General features: G+C 46.6%; 1 protein-coding gene across 6 annotated transcripts in view; it reads right to left on the bottom strand.

Annotated features, from left to right (window-relative positions):
* Nucleotides 1–9,329, bottom strand: part of SLC16A13 (solute carrier family 16 member 13) — a 539,336-nt gene extending 530,007 nt beyond the window's left edge. For 3 of the 6 annotated variants that reach the window (XM_069645507.1, XM_069645516.1, XM_069645522.1), the window contains exon 1: nucleotides 9,029–9,329. The gene's annotated coding sequence lies outside the window, so the exon portion shown is untranslated. The remainder of the gene's footprint in view (nucleotides 1–9,028) is intronic. The other 3 variants (XM_069645532.1, XM_069645542.1, XM_069645539.1) reach the window with 1 other exon arrangement.
* Between the last annotated feature and the right edge of the window lie 7,869 nt (nucleotides 9,330–17,198).

Raw genomic sequence — 17,198 nt, 5'->3', positions numbered from 1 at the left:
TGGTTGTTCCCACCAAACTCAAGGGAAGAAGTTAACCTTGAAGGGCTTCTCTGTCGATGGAGTTTCAGACAATTCGGACCTGCAGCAGGGCTTCACCGGTCGTCCAGGAGTTGCAGCAGTCGTCTTCCTACAGCTCATCTTCGGTTCTTTCGTTCCAGTGGTCAACTCCGCTTTCCAAGTCCCAGAGACCTGCTTTCAAACAGTTTTCCGCCATTCATTCCAGCCTGGCTGTCACTCACACAGCAGGGTGGCTGTCCTTGCCAGACAGCCAGCCGGCCAATCACGCCAGAGTGGATTCAGGTCTCCTAGGGGACTTTGCACAGGGAGTTTCAGGCACCTCCCTCACAACCTGTCCACCCCAGACACCCTGGCGCCAGAGGAGGGCTTCAGCACTGAAGCCCGCCAAAGACCAACGAACAAAGGGACCAAACCTGGTTTGGTGCGCAGAGACAAACACAAGAAGGACCGTTCCTAAAAGAAATGGCGAAAAAGGTTGACCGGAGTCTGTAGGTCCGGGTGCCATATTTCAAAACATGGCTGACCCGATTTTTAGCTACCGCTGTTCGCGGTCGGGAAAAATCATGGTAGTTGGATCTAAACCACTGCCACCAGCCATTTAAAGTAGGAAAGGGTAACATTTGACTGTTACATGAGTGTTTTGACTCAGGGGAAGCTAGTCAACCCCTCCAGCCCTCTATAGGAAGATAGTGTGTGCTGGGTCTGTACATTTCAAGAGACCAATAAGTAATTTAACTTTACATGCTCTGGGAGACAGTAGTCAGTCCCAGAAAAGGTATTAAAACCTTGGGAAGTCTGAAAGGCATCCCTGTGTCACTGCACTGAAGGTGCTGCGTGACGCAAAGAAAAGGATGATGCCCATTGAGTTGTTTCAAAACTCCATAACCAAAGAACATAAAAGTAATACACACATCAAAATACATGGAAGAGTGGGGAAAAAAGGCTCACACTCTTCGCAGGTAAAAAAAAATCTAATCCTAGAAATCCAGCAAACTTGCTGGGGGTCTCAAAAGGTAAAGGAAATTAGCACATTCTTGAGAATTCTCCCTAACAAGGAACTCCGGTCACAGAGCTAGACACTTTCTTCCGGTGGCGGGAGCAAGCAAACCACTTGATTGGCGATGCTGTAGGGCTGCGGGCTGCCTCTCACCCCAGCCGCACGAGCACCCTCTTCGCAGAGGGCCGCGGCCAGGGGGTCAGGGGTCTACTGGCGGGGTGCTGGGCATCTACTCTCATCTTCTTGAGGCAGTGGATACCGCTTCCTCCTCAATTAACACTGCAGCTGCGGCTGTGCCTCAACTCTCCTTTTCTTTCTTCTTTTTTGTTGAAACTTGTGGGAGAGCATGGGACGGGGCGCATAGTGGGGCCATTATTGTGGGGCCAGCTGTGGGCACAAGGCTGGCCTCACAGGTGCTGGGGGTGCAAGTACATTAGTGGGTTTGCCAGGATCACCCAGACTTACTGTGGTTGCAGGGCGAGACCCTGATAGGCCATAGGGATACAGCCTGGACCCAGGGGGCCCATGGATGCCGGGAACATCTGAGATGGAGGATTCCAGGGGTGGACCCTGGCACCTGGCGGATCTGGGGGGCCCAGACCAGCAGCGACCTGCAGGACCGTGACCACACGGTGTGGGCCTTCAGGCCAGGGCTGCAGCACCGTGGTCACAAGGTGTGGGCCAGCAGGCCTGAAATGAGACGAAAACAGAACTTCCATTGTTGGCATCTGCAGCCATTTCTGAGGCACGTGCATGCAGGGGCTCCTTTTATTAGGTCGGGCTATAGCCCACCTTAAAGGGGCAATACACTTGGGAGGGACACACATAACGTCCATGTATTTGGCATTTGCCATGCACGGCTATTCAGTGGTGGAAATGGAAAAAATGTGGTGGGGGATCCCACAAGTGCCGGGGTGGGGGAGGAGTTGGGGGGCACAGGGGGCGTGGTCTAGAGGGGGCAGGGTTGGTAGTGGCCATCCAATCAAATAAATACTTTAAAAAAAAGAAAGAAAAATAAGTGCCCACAACAGTAACATTGCCTTTTACCGCCGGCCATGGCTTTAAATGGGACGGGGCCTGCCGGGGCTCAGCCCCGTCAGGCTCCGAAATTTCCTTTGAGGCGGGGCCCTGTGGGGCCCACTAATCTCCCCTGCCAGCCCCGGCCACTACACAAAAAGGATTTTTTTCTGAAGCCTGAAGCTCTCGCTCGCTCGCTGAAACTCGTGGAGTTTCAGTCTTCAGGAAAACGGCCTCAGCTTCCAGAGGCCTCACCCCTTCAGCCTTAATGGTGAGCCTGCCCCCACGTCGCTGGCAAGGGGCAGCGCCACCATTAAGGCTGAATAGGCGAGGCCCTGTCCCCTGCCAGGCAAGCCTATAGAATATAAATGCAGAGATCAACACCCTCTCCCACCTGGGGAGAGGGTGTTGTATCACTACAAAAGATTGCCTGGCAGGGATGCCAGTAGCCCATTGAGCCGGGGCTCGTCAGGGGGGCGTGGCCTAACGGACCCGCCGGACCCCTGCAGTTAGGCCAGACCCCCTTGATGAGCCCTGGCTCATTTTGTTGTGCGAAAAAAAGAAAAAGAAAAAAAAAACGCCCGCGAGGGCAGCATTGACTTTTACGCGGCTCTGGCACTGGCGTGTAAAGCACAATGCTCGCTACATGTACAACTGATTCCTTTCAGTTGCACATGTAGGGAACATTGTGCATTACACATCAGTGCCAGAGCTGCGGTAAACGGCAAATGCTGCCGTCGCGGACGCTTTTTTTTTTTCTTTTTCTTTTTTCCAGCGCGCTTCAGGGGCTTGGGCGCTGACTCTGGCCGGATCCCGAGATCCGGCTACACATCTGGTGCCGGATCTCGGATCCGCCGAGAGCCGGCCCAATGACCAGCACTGCGGCTATTAGATTCCCTCGTACTTGCACCTACTGCTATCAATGGGCAGTTAATTCCACAATGGCAGTGTGTAGTAGTTGCTCGTGCTTCCGCGAGCTCTTATCTAAGGTTCTACAATAGAATGTTGAGGTGTTAATGTTCGGGGGATGACGGTTGGTGGAGGGAGAGAGAAAGGAGCAGGGAAGAGATGATGTACGGTGTTCGGGTTTGAGAATTAAAGACTTAATAACTTACCTGTGGAGGTCTCGTTATTACACTGGCGACGAGGATCTTCAAACCCGACCCACGCGCCTTGCCAGCCGTACACATCCTCTGGTACCTCAGCTGATTTCTGGGCTGCGCTCCCGGACGTGGTCGAGCGCGGCTCCCGGCGTGTAAAGTGTCAGCTGGGCCAGCGCTACTTGCCGTCAGCGGCCGGCCGAGCCGCGCTCCCGGAGGAGGTCGAGCGCGGCACACGGCAAGGAGTGCAGCCGTGCTACGGCTGAGCGGCCGCTGCCACAAGCAGAGGATCCTGCCGAGCCGCGCTCCCGGAGGAGGTCGAGCGCGGCACACGGCAAGGAGTGCAGCCGTGTTCACGGCTGAGCGGCCGCTGCCTCAAGCATAAATCCTGCCGAGCCGCGCTCCCGGAAGAGGTCGAGTGCGGCTTGCGGCAGGGTGCGACGGTGCCGGGCGGTGCACAAAAATACTGGGGAGCGGCACAGGTGAGAGGAGGACCCTGGGAGGGGGCACAGTCCGGCGTTCTTCGTAGCTGTGAAGACGCAAACTATACACGGATGCCCTGTTGTTCGGCTCCGCCCACCACATAGGAAGTTAACGGAAGGCTTCCTGTTCTAGGGTGGGTGTGTCTACATTACTTGAACTGCAAGGAGAGGAAAGTTAACTACTTGTGTGCTGACATTAGAGGTACTGCGCTTTCTATTTTCTACAAAATATAGAGGAGGGAAGTGACTGGAGCCTGCCTTTAACAGTATTGTGCATATGTGAAGGTGGAATATTCATCTTGCTAGTCTGCCGTGTTGAACAAGGTACTTAAACATTGTTATTCACGGAAGAGCGCAGAGATTCAGGTGTTTCATAGCATAGACCTCAGTCAGTGGCTATGTCGGATCCAGTGACTATGCAGCACAGCAATGCACGTCCTCCTCCGGCCTTCCTCCCCAATCCGGGGGAGCCCCCCATTGCATGGGAGCTTTGGGTGGACACTTTCAAAGTATATCTGAGAGCGTCAGGTGGTTCCAGAATGTCTGATGATGACAAGGAAGCGACCCTACTCAATTGCCTTGGTACGGAGGGTTTAAGGGTGTTCAGACACCTTCCGGGCCAGGATGTTTTGGCTTTGTCTTCAGGAGAAGGAGATGGTGAAGGGGGGCAGGCAGTGATTTTGGCATTTGAGACTGCTCTAAAAAAACTTGAGACACGTTTTGGCAAAAGAGCAAACATTGTGCTTGAGAGGTATCATTTCTTTTCAAGGGCACAAGGTTCTGGCGAGAACATTGATTCGTATGTGACGGCACTGCGCACCCTCATTTCTACTTGTAAGTTCACGGGCATGGCAGAAGAATACATTCGTGACCAGATCATGATGAGAACTAGTGACTCGAAGGTTAGGGAGAGGTTGTGGACAGAGAAGGATCCTCCGTTGGAGAAAGTAATTGAAATAGCCCGTGCCCTGGAGGAGTCAAGGAAGAGTGTCAAAGAAGTGACGGAAAAGGCGGACATTGTACACATGGTTCAGCCACGCAAGAATGAAGAAAGTCGAGCCAGGGACAAGGATCAAAGAGTCACGCTGAATAGCAGAGAATTCTGCAAGAAATGTGGTTGGAGGGGTCATGTTGCGGGTGCTAGGGAATGTCCTGCTTCTGCCGTTGTGTGCAGAAAGTGCAAGGGAAGAGGACATTTTGCCCGCATGTGTAAGGCTATACCACAGAAGGAAGTGGTGCGGATGGTGGACCCCGAAGAAGATGATAATAATGTAACTGTTGTAGGATATGTTAGTCCTTCTGTTAGGGCGGATGTGCTTCCACAAGAAGGTGCGCTGTTGAGTGTGGGACCGTCGGGAAAAAGTGCGTGGGCTACTCTTAATGTGAATGGAGTTCCACTCAGTGTGTTGGTTGACACGGGTTCTCCATACACTATGATATCTCCTGAGATGTATAAATCTAAGTTCCATAAGGAGGTGTCTAGTCTTAACCCGTCCGATATTAATCCTTGTGCGTATGGCCGTGTTCCAATTAAAGTATTGGGATATGAGTGGGTTGAAATTGAATTTCATGGCAGAAAAGCCAGAGGAAAACTGTATGTAGCTTGTAAGGGCGATCCGGTTATTGGGTGGGAGGAGCAGGCTGCTCTAGAGATGGAGATTCGACCTGGCAAAGCTGTCCCGGTTTTGTGCGTAAGCAAGGAAAGAGAAGGTAGTTTGCGTGAAGGAGGTGTGTTGTCAGCCGATAATCTCCAAAAGAAATTTCCATCAGTTTTCTCCTCCGTCCTGGGCAAGTTGCGGGGTTTCTCACACAAGATCGTGCTCAAGAGGAATGCTGTTCCCGTTGTGCACAGAGTTAGGCGTGTACCAATCATGGCACGTGAAAGTCTTCAGACAGAACTTAAAAAGCTGATGGAAGCTGGTGTAATAGAGGAGGTAGAGTCATCAGAGTGGTTAGCCCCGGTTGTATTGGCACGTAAATCCGATGGTGGTATGAGGATGTGTGTTGACCTAAGAGATTTGAATTCAAGTATCTGGATAGACAGGCATCCCTTACCGAATATACAGGAAATGCTTTCACTTGTGGGAGGGGCATCTTGTTTCTCCACCTTAGATTTGTCATCTGCCTATCACCAGGTGGATTTGCACATTGAATCACGACCTCTTACATCGTTCATTACGCCATTTGGAGCTTTCCGTTTCCGGCGTATGCCATTTGGTTTGGCATCCGCCTCCGCTGTTTTCCAGCGGGTGATGCAAAAGTTGTTTTGCGGGGTGGATGGTGTGGAATATTTCCAGGACGATATCTTGGTGTGGGGCAGGTCACGTGAGGAACACAATGAAAGGATTCTACGAGTTTTGGGCATTTTGGAGAAGAGTGGTTTGACGGTCAAATTAAGTAAGTGTAAGATAGGGGTGGAGAGTGTGACTTATTTAGGACACACGCTGGATGCCAAGAGGATACATCCCAAGGCTGAGTTGGTGAAGGCGTTATGTGAAGTATCTCCACCCACCAGTAAGGACCAATTACGGTCGTTTTTGGGATTGGCCGAATATTATAGTAGGTTTATTCCCACGTACTCCGACAAAACTGTGGCCATGAGAGCGTTGCTCAAAAAGGGCGTACGTTTTGAGTGGTCAGGGGCATGCCAGCTAGAATTTGAAGGCTTGAAGGCTCAAGTGGACCAGGCTCCATCGTTAGCTTCCTTTTCTCCATCTAGGAAGACGGTTTTGACAGTGGATGCTAGTGAGTATGGTGTAGGGGCAGTTCTTGAACAGTGTTTTGATGGATCGTATCGCCCCATTGCTTTTGCATCTAGGGTTCTTAGTGAAGCAGAACGTAGATATGCTGTCATAGAGAGGGAGGCCTTGGCAGCTGTCTGGGCATCCAAACATTTTAGAACATTCTTGTGGGGAGTAGAATACACATTACGCACCGATCATAAACCCCTAGTGCATGTTTTGACATCTAAGGGTTTGTTCCAGGCATCGTCTAGAGTGATGCGCTGGATGGCAGACATGAGTGAGTATAATTTTAAGGTGGAGTACTTACCTGGCAGTAAAAATATGGTTGCAGATGGTCTATCTCGTTTTCCCCGGCATGATGTAAGTGCGGAAAACTCAAAACAGGCTGTGATGAGTGATGAATATGTGTTGGTGGCCAAGGTGTTTCCGGCAGTAAATGAGCAGGAATGGGGTAGAGAATGTGCGATGGACCCTGTGTTGAACAAAATCAAGACTGCTCTTACTACAGGTGCAGGCAAGGATGAATTGGACAAGTCGTTCGGACAAGTATGGACAGAGTTGTCTGAAGGTCCGTGGGGCATTGCCAGGGGTACCAGGTTAATACCACCTGAATCTCTTAAGGCCAAGTTGGTGGAGTTGGCTCATGAAGGGCATCTCGGGAGATCTATGACGAAAAGAAGGCTGAGAGAAGGGTATTGGTGGCCCAAGATGGATGAGGAGGTTGAGAAGGTAGTTAAGGATTGTATGGCTTGTTCAGTCAGTGATAAAAGTAAGACAACGTCGCCCCAACCCGTACAGCCTGTGGAAGTGCCGCAAGAGGTGTGGTCAAAAGTGGCAGTAGATATTATGGGTCCCATGGACACCTTGGGTGGAGGTTTCAGATATTTTGTGGTGTTAGTGGACTATACCTCTAGGTGGGTGGAGGCCACGGCATTGTCCTCGGTCACCACTGAGAAGGTGATTGACTTCTTGTCAGCAGTGTTTGACAGGGAAGGGGTTCCGGCTGGAATAGTCTCAGATAATGGTCCCCAATTTGTATCAGTCACCATGCAAGAGTTCTTCTCCAAACTAGGAATTCGTCACCATAAAGTGGCTTTGTACAATCCAGAGGCCAATGGATTAGTTGAACGGATGAACAGGTTTGTGAAGGGGGCAGTTCAGTTGGCCATCGCAAATGGTTTGCCGTGGTGCAGTGTGGTGACTGAAGCTCTAAAAGCCTATAGGGTTACCCCTTCTTCCTTTACTGGAGTGTCTCCTTTTGAGTTAATGAGAGGGAGAAAACCAGGATCTAAACTAAGGGTGGCCGCTCTTGGGGGTGGTGTACAAAGTCGCATCAACATGCAGGAGGTTCTTGACAAGGTGCGTGTTAAACAATCCAGTTTTTGGGAATCTCAGCTTAAAAAAAAGAAACCCCTGCGTGTACAAATTGGTGATCTTGTAGTGGTGAAAAATCCAAGATTTGTAGCAAAGGGTTTGTCCAAATTTATGGAACCAAAAATTGTGACCAAAGTAGGTCATGGATACGTTAAATTGCAAGATGGTACCAGATGGAGTTTGAGGAGGGTGGTCCTTGTTAAGGGAAAGCTGGCGGGTACTAAGGAACTGTGTTGTGAGGGTGGTGGTGATACAATAGGAGTTGATCCAGATTATGCCTCTGAGGATGTGGTTCCCCTAGAGAGGGATAAGGATATGGCTGTACGGGTTGGGGAGGATGCTCGGGTGGGGCATGGAAGGAGGCAGGCGTCTGCCTCGGAAAGTGATGATGTTGTGCCATTAGAAGGAGCTCATTGTGCTAAAGGGATGGATGTACATTCTGAGTGTGATTCTGATAAAGGTGCTTTTGGTTTGACTGGTGTGGATGCAAGGGTTGCAGAGGAGTTGTCAGTGCTTGCATCAGATAATGCAAGCATAGTTCCACACGGAAGGGGACAGTGTGAAAACTCTGCCCTTGCGGAATCCTCCAACCAAGTGAATAATCGCCCAAACCGTATAAAGAATATTCCAGCCAAATACAAGGATTTTGTTTTAGAATTTGCAGATGATTAATGCTTGGACTGTAATCAATTATCAATGTTCCATATAGATAAATATGCCTCTTATTGCATATTAAGGATTCTTCCTGTCCAACCTTGCCTTACCTATGTTCATAATTAATTAATGTTCATTATGGAGATTTACAGGGGGAGATGTGTAGTAGTTGCTCGTGCTTCCGCGAGCTCTTATCTAAGGTTCTACAATAGAATGTTGAGGTGTTAATGAGGTGTTAATGTTCGGGGGATGACGGTTGGTGGAGGGAGAGAGAAAGGAGCAGGGAAGAGATGATGTACGGTGTTCGGGTTTGAGAATTAAAGACTTAATAACTTACCTGTGGAGGTCTCGTTATTACTCGTACTTGCACCTACTGCTATCAATGGGCAGTTAATTCCACAATGGCAGTGCCTGGTAAATGCCTTTGCCATGCCTACACAAAAGCCCAAACTATTGCCATTGCCAATGCTTGTTTTTCTTATGGACTGAGGCCATCGATCTTTTCGTACGAATAATCCAGATGATAGTAAAACAAGTGGTCACAATGACCAAAACCAGATTAAATGTTTTACATATAAAAGTATATTCCCACCTCGGTAACAAGACGAAGGAATACATAGACACACCCCAGAAGGTACTCACCAAAAACATACCGCGTAATAGCGGGTCGCTATTTCCCCGGTGCCATCGATCGTGGCGTGATGCAAACAACCGCTCAGTAAAAGGTTCCATGCATGCCTCATTATTCATTGTTTTTTTAAATCACATGGTCAGGCAACGGCGGAGTCCAGGCTCCGCAGTAGCACCTGCTTCTTTATAAATTGGCACTTGCATACACAGTAAATGCAGTGCAAACAAATGTGTCTTGTAGATACAATTTCATTGATAACTAGTGTCTAGTTCCCGACTGGTGCACATCTGAGAAACGGACCCTAGCAACGCCCCGCCTCCCTCCGTCCCTCATCACTTTAGTAGGACGTTACGTCTGAGCAATGTACGTCATACGTCAAGCCCAGAGTCTGCGTCCTTCAGCACCACACGGTCATTACACACGCGGGGTGGCAAGTCAGGCTGGGGCATTTGTAAAAGATTGTGAGCAACAGCAGTGGCAAATAATTGTTCCCGTAGTATTTGCGGTAAACCGTGTGTTCTGTGTAGAGGGGCGGTTTACCTGCGCATAACAGACTCTTTGGGGCTGTTTTCATTGGCCCCAAATGGGGTGGCGGGGCGTGATTCGAGTGTGTGTGAGAATGGTGCTTTTGCCTGTGTTGTGGTCCTGAGGAAGAGGGCGGGTTACATGCAAGGGTGCATGCAGAGGAGCGACTCATGTGCAGAACGGGGGTATTTGAAGAGCAGCACGGGAAATTTGCAACTCGAGTGGAATGTTTTGGTAATTTGTCCTCAGTAGATAAGTGAGGGGACTTGGTAGTCCTGTAAAGATAGGGGTACTTAGCTGTGTTTATTAATATAATGCACAGGGAAAGCAACGCATTTTTGGGCACAAAAACGCTTGCAGAATAAATGTTTTTTCAACGCAGCGTTTGTTCTCTTGTTCAGAGCAGTAGATTCAGAATACTTGTCCTGTATAGAGTTGTGATTTTCCCTGTGTAGAATAAGGATAGGTATTTTGGCTTGGGCATGTATCGTGTGCAATTGAGGGGGAGATTTGTCATTTGCAATGTGGCAGATTTGGGCCTTTTCCCTGGTGGGTAGGATTGTTCTGTGCAAGGGAGGGGGGATTTGGAGGATTTGCCATGTTCAGCAGAAGGCAGGGTCAGTACCATTGCCGTTCAGCCTTTTCAGTTGAAATGGGCCACCATGCCGTGTGTAGTGGAGGGATTAATGTAAAAAAAAGAAGAAAAAAAGCCTGATATCTTAAGTGGTCATTTAGGGTCTCGGCTGCTTTTCCCTGCTCTTGTTTAGCAGAAGCCAATACACCTGTCGCTTGATGTAAAAAAGCCTTTGTCCGTTAAGCCCTAAAATTAAATCAGCGGTTCTTGTCCCTTCTTGGAGGGGCTGTACTGCCATACACATGTATTTTGATCAGACGCTTCAGGTTGGGAATGCTTGGAAATTGTAATTTCCTCTGGATTACCACCCTGTTGAATCTTTCCAGAGCAACTGTGGTCTCGTCTATAAACAGGGTCATTCTTGAAGTCTTCACCTCAATCCAGAACTTAATGAGGGTCACTTGCTCTACCTTATTGACGTTGGAGATCATAGGGCCAGGCCTTTGTATATTGAGGAGGGCAGGATTATAATAAAAGAAAATAATGGTTTTGATGGGGAGGTTAGTAGTGTAGGTGTGAATAAGTGTGGGGTCAGAAAAGGGTGAGGAGCAGGAGGTGAAAAAGAGTCGAGTGGGGTGGGTAGAGTGGATTAGGGTGAGTGGAGATGTTAGGATAGGTGGGGGAGGATGAGTAGGCGAGTGAGGAAATGTAGGGTTAGCGTGGTATGGAAGAATGGATTAGTGGGGTGAGAAAGTGTAAAGGAGCAGGTGAATGCTTTCTCACTAGTTCCCGCCCCCTCACCACCACATTGCAACAGCAGACGAAGGGCTATGACATGTACCTATGAACACCATGTAGTGCTAAGTGAAATCTGATGAGGGCAGAGTGTTGTCATGAAGAGGATATATGAACCTATGCTGAAACAATATGGAAATAAAGAGTGAGAAGGTAACTGAAGCACCAAGATAAATATGTACGTAAAGCTAAATTAAACATGGATATAAAGAAAGATGAAGTAATTTACTGGTGAATAACTGTAAATATGCAGCAACACAAGATAGATGAGGCATATAGAAGCTTCCTTTGGGGGAATCTATAACGTGGGAAGGACAGTCAGTATAGGAAAATGGACACTAGCTTATGTTGAATTCAACCACACTACCTCAGAGACAGACCAAGGCTGCAGAATCAGGAGACACAGGAAATGCAGCGTGTGTGCAAAACAACGAGTTGAGGTTGGCCTACGATCAAGCATACTATTTTAAGGAATTTGCAAGTCACAACGGGAGTTACATGGATAAGCCCTGACTGTGAGACACCCCTCTTAGATTAGGGAAGAAGAAAACATCTGCAGCAGCCAAAGTATTGGCAATTAAAAAAGTATAAAGTCTATACAAGATAGAGTGAGCATGTCTCTAGAGGCCAAGAGGAGCAACAGCACCCATTCTAATTGAATTAAATGGTAGTAAATAGAAGGTTGAAATGGATACATTTGTGGTCTCTTCACAAGTGATCCAGAAGTCGAAGACAACGGCTATACATTAGAGCTTCAGACCAAGATAATGGTGTGCTCACACTCCCTCAAATGTTCCAGGACAATGAGCAGGCTACAAGGTCAACTATAGACGGAAAACTTTGGCTTAAGGCCGACCGATGAGGGATGAACGGGGAGTAATCTTACGTGATTCAAAGCACCTAGGTTTTGTTTCACATATGTGCTGCTAAAGAGCCGAAAGGATAGTATGCCAACCAATCAGTGGGTCTAAGGGGCAACCTGCTATATAATGTTGCATTGACCAATCCGCTGCTATTTTGTCTGCTGTAATCAGTACTATACGTATTTAGCGGTAGTTCAAGTTGTGCCCTACAGATAAGGGTCAGTCAATGATGTATTCATCTTGATATGTTCTATATGTAGATATGTTCCCTTAACAATCCCTTTCTTCAATAGGTTTTATTATTTGCCCCATAGGATGATGTCATAGATGGTGTACATCGCGGTATAAAACCCCTGAATAAACAAGGTTGTATATGAGTGTGCATGCATCAGTCCGATGCCTGTCAGTTCTCCCTGCTTTATTAAATGAGAATAAAGTAGTACTTTGCCATATTACTTGAGTCTGTCCGGTTATTTGGTCCGAGATCTTTATTTGTAATTCCATGTAGCACAATTGACGCTTGAAGGTGCTAGAGCACATTTTGGTAGCAGTGCGGATGGCTGCGGTCTAATTGACCTAGGCCCAGATCCAGACCCCCAGACACTTGGCTGCTCCCGCCATTAGCCAGAAGACCGCAGAGCTTCCTGTGCAAGAAGATACGGTTGTCAGGTCCCCTTTTGACGAAATTCCTGTCCAGTCCCCGCAGGTACCCCGTGGAAAAAGACAAACTGGTCGGTTGAGGGAGAATCGATGCCGAAGGACTGGAGCTCAGTCACGGATGTAAGTAGAGCAACAAAGGTGGCAAAAATAGGGAGAGGGATTGTGTTCTAAATAATATGTACAAAAGTAACCAGAATTTTTGGGAGATTTTAAAGAGAAGAAGTAGATACCACGAATCCTGGTTCCAGGGGTGGGGCAGAAGGGTACGCACTAGAATAAAGACTCAAAATAGGGGTGTTAAGGATTCCTGAGGCGAAGCCCGCAGACGAGTGCGTATCAAACTCCAAAATGGAGTAAAGTCGAGAAGAGATACATTTACTGAAGATAGTAAAGGAAGGCGTATGCAGTAAAGTTGGAAACATGCACATGTATAGGGTTGCTGCTCTTCAAATACCCCCGTTCTCTGTATTTTCTTTTTTTTTTCCTTGTTTGTATTAATGTGCTATTTTGTAAAGGTTCTTTGAACTATAAACAAATTAAAAAAAAAAATTGGTATAGGGTTATAAATATGTCAATATAATGCTTTTGTTGTGTCTAGATTAATAAATATAAAACAATAGTAAAAAGAAGTATGAGATTGGTGAACATTTATACCAAGAGATTTACATCAATCAGGAGGGTAAAAATCAAAGGAAATGAATATATAAATAAAGAAGAGACTCTTAAAATATCAATAATTGAAGAACGAGATAACAAAAATTGATAGAAAGTGTAAATGAAGGAACAAACAGAGCATTGTTGTATAGATTTCCAAAAGAAAAAGGGGTTAAAGTATTTTTTGGATTATAAGCAGCGATTGATGGTGCCTGCTCCAATTGATCGGTGTGGTGTAGTTGATGAAATAAAGAATCGAATAAAAGAACGGGTACGTTTTGACAGTCGAAACTGACTTGGCATCATGGGGAACACTTCTCTCTTACATCTGTGCAGGACATTGCCGAGATACACAGCGAAGATAAGCAAATATCATTCGGAATGGGTTCTGAGGCACGACTAATAAAACACTCATGCCGTGGCCTCATGAGGGTTCACACTCAAAAACCATATTGAGGCATATGACAACCTATTTGCATGCAACATAGGAAGGGAAAAAAGTTACAGAAAAGGCTGGCCCCTTAGAACTATGGAAGATGTATCAGAGTGAGAAAGACGATCCAGTCGCGAGGGAGTGGGTGCTTAATCAGCATAAAGGGGAGGATAAAACACCTTTGGCTCTCCTTTCCCCTCCTGAAGATAAGGCCGTAGATACAGAGGAGAAGGGATTTTATCTTTTAAAGGAATTAAAAGTAGTGTTGGGCATGTTAATCCAACATATGCACCCCCCGCTCTCAGCAGCGAGGATAATGTAGCAGAGAGAAAAAGTAGAAAACGCAAATATACATCGACACGCAATGAAAGTGAACAGTGTGATGAGGGAAAGGATAGACAGACGGAGACAGAGGAAGAAGCAAAGAAGCAGAAAGAAATAAAGGACAAAACTAAGGGAATAACAACAGAACAAATGGATGGGAGGACAAATCTTGCTTAAACTAGTTGCTAAGGGCAGTGATGGGGTTTGAGAAAGAGGAAAGAGAAGAGCGGAAAAGAGGAGGAGGTAAGAGCATACAAAGAAGAGAGGGATAAAGAATACAAGTGAAGGGAAGAACAAAAGATGCGAGGCAAGGAAAGAGAAGGAGAGATTAGAAGAGAAGAATCGAGAGGAGATAGAATATGTCATAGGAGCATAGTGCCGAATTATGCACAAAAATGATTTGAGGAAGAGAGAGGTGCACACCGAGATCAGCATGGGCTGATGAGCAGGATACAGAAGATATAGTGCGAAGACTTGGAAATTCATATAGGCAAATAAGGGATACAGATAGGTATAGAACCCAAGAGAGCAAAGAAGGATCACTATCAAGGGGAACTGATGGTAGGTCAGATGACATCATAACAGGCAAGCACAGAAAGCTGTCTTTTAACAGATTAGATCTTGACAATGCAGAGAAGGACAATAGCCCTACAAGCGGGGCCATGGTGATGTCAGGCGAAGAAAGGGAGGAGAACGAGCTGGCGCATGCAGGTTTTCAAAATAATCAAGTGTACTAAGTGGGGTAAAATGGTCAGAACTAGAGGACCATAAAAAAAACACCAGACCTGACAATACACTGAGCGACCACAAGCGATCACGCAGTGCAGGGGATGTACCCCTGCCTTATGTAAGCAGATAAAGGGCACTACCAGGAAGGAGACAACCGGGCAATACTAGCACCGCCTGGAAGATGAGGAGTGTAGGCAAGTATGAGTGCTGACTGGGATTTTTACAATTCCCATTATTGGAGAAGAAGTTAGGACGACCACAATATATACCGCGGCCACAAATGGACAAAGATAATTTGAGATGTAAATTGCTGCGTTTGACATCCGGTGCAGGAAAATTGATTTATGAGTTAGAAATAATGACATCAGGGATGATGTTAGCTATAGGTGACAAAAGGTTTGCTAGCAGCCATCATAGGGGAGAGAGCTGACGACATTTGTAAGCAAGCAGGATTTGCAGATGTGACCACACAAAACACAACACATGATGGAGCACCATTTAGTAAATGCAGAGCAGATTTATGGCGGGTGCTCAGAGTACAATATCCCATAACATCAGACATGGGTGCGACTAGCAAAATGGGGGAGGATGAAGACCATGTCATTTTATTCAAGACAAATGGCATCTTGAGATGTGTAAACTGTGGGATAAAACGGTGGCATTATTTTAACACATTTTGTGTCAAGGGCTGCCCGAGCCAGGATTTCAGAACCATCAAGGAAGAAGAGGATTTGATAGCTGACAGCCATGAGAATGTTGGAATTGCAGAAAAATAGGACACATAGCCCGAACATGCAGAAGCAGATAGGCATGCAACAGATATGGCAACCTCCAAGAGGGGGGATGGGTCATGCTCCACAATACAATATAAAACTACATGAATATTGTGCCCAAGACCACAGGCAGGCTCAGACATATGCGCCGCAACCCCAACAAATGCAGCAAGCGCCATTGCAAATGCAATCGCCACAAGGGCAACCACAGGAAGCACCCATGCAAACACAGCAGGTACAACTTCAGCAGGTGTAGACACACCAGGCTATAGTACCACAATGGAATATACATTAAAAAAAGCCTGTTGTTCCCGACGGGTTAACCCACATGCACTACTATTGGACCATAGTCCTTCTAAGAACACTTCACTAAATCGTATTACTAACAATTTAAAGAGTTTATCAAAATTTCATAAAACAAAATTCACATAGCATAGAGATTGTTATACTTGAATTACCAACACTCGGGTTCATATATTCTATAAGATATACAATCTTTTGAGTTCCAAGGCTGATGTATAAATCTATAAGGACTTTAACAAACAGTAAAGCTTATTTTGTGAGAGTGTAGATTATGAAATGAAACAATCAGATTCCAAATTCAAATGCCAACTCGTTTCAGATATTTCATGCTATCCATCTTCAGGCCTATAAACTATACTTTTGTTGTTGTGTGTTAATCTTGTGTATTCTTCTGTGGCCTACAATAAGTAAAATACTCTTATTTCATGGTCTATCAAGGCCAACATACTTATATGATTCAATAGTAAATAACATCAAACTGACCCCTCATCAAATTCAAAAACAAGTTCTAACCTGTAATAAAATGCATTCTGTTACCGGGTGCTCTAATACCATATTTCATGATCCTATTCTGTATAGACCTAAGCAGTCATACCCACTTACCCTGCTCATTCATTTGCCGGTTTGTCCGACTTTGTGGGTTGATTGCCTTTCTCTGTTGTAATATGCAACTGCACGTTCTCGCATCCTGTAAAGGACAAAGAACACATACCCTGTCATTCTGGTTGGCTTTTATCGGCATCGCCACCATGTAGCTCTCCTTGTACCGCATTAATATGTCAGACCGTCTTCCCCTCTAGCTTCTACTCCTCCCTTCCATGCTATTAAGCGTGGGTGTTGCCATGGTAACTCTTTTGTAGCCGCACCATAAAAGTGCCTCTTCTATGAAGTTTAATAACTGTTTCGTTCTTACGATAACCCACTTCTCTGTTCTACTTCGGGCATGCTAGAGTGCTCGCAACATGCTAGGCTCGAGTACTTACCCAACTTGTCTTTGTTTGACGGAACGCGGGGCAGCAGACCGGCTCCCAGAAGCCATCTATTTGTGTCTTTCGGTTTTATACGAACTGACCAAGCTTCGAATTTTATGAGTAAGCTTGTGGCCGAAGTTAAAGAGCTTCTCCATATTGCCACCTTACTAACTTCTGTGTACCATCCTCAAACCGATGGACCAGTAGAAAGATTCAATAAGAACTTGAAACTAATTCTACGGAAAATGGTAGCCAAGTATGGGAAAGACTGTGATCGAATGATCCCATGGGCACTATTTGCAGTGAGGAAAACCCCCTAAGCTTCCATAGGTTTCTCTCCCTTTAAGCTAGTCTATGGAAGAGAACCGAGCGATGTCATGGACATGCTCCAGGAAACCTGGCAAGAACGAGAGAAGGCTCCCATTCCAATATCACAAACTGCCAATAGCATGCGAGAACACAAAAAGTTAGTTCGGGACTTCGTTTGTACTCATGGGAAAGGCGCAGTGCCAACAAAAGGCCAACTATGATAAAAAAGTAAGATCTTTTTCTATTGGACATAAAGTACTAGTCCTTT

Source organism: Ambystoma mexicanum, chromosome 1p (assembly GCF_040938575.1).
Source record: "Ambystoma mexicanum isolate Mex_15411 chromosome 1p, UKY_AmexF1_1, whole genome shotgun sequence".
In the NCBI taxonomy this organism is placed as follows: domain Eukaryota; kingdom Metazoa; phylum Chordata; class Amphibia; order Caudata; family Ambystomatidae; genus Ambystoma; species Ambystoma mexicanum.
Note: the sequence above shows the minus strand (reverse complement) of the source record. Positions and strands in the feature narration are given on the sequence as shown.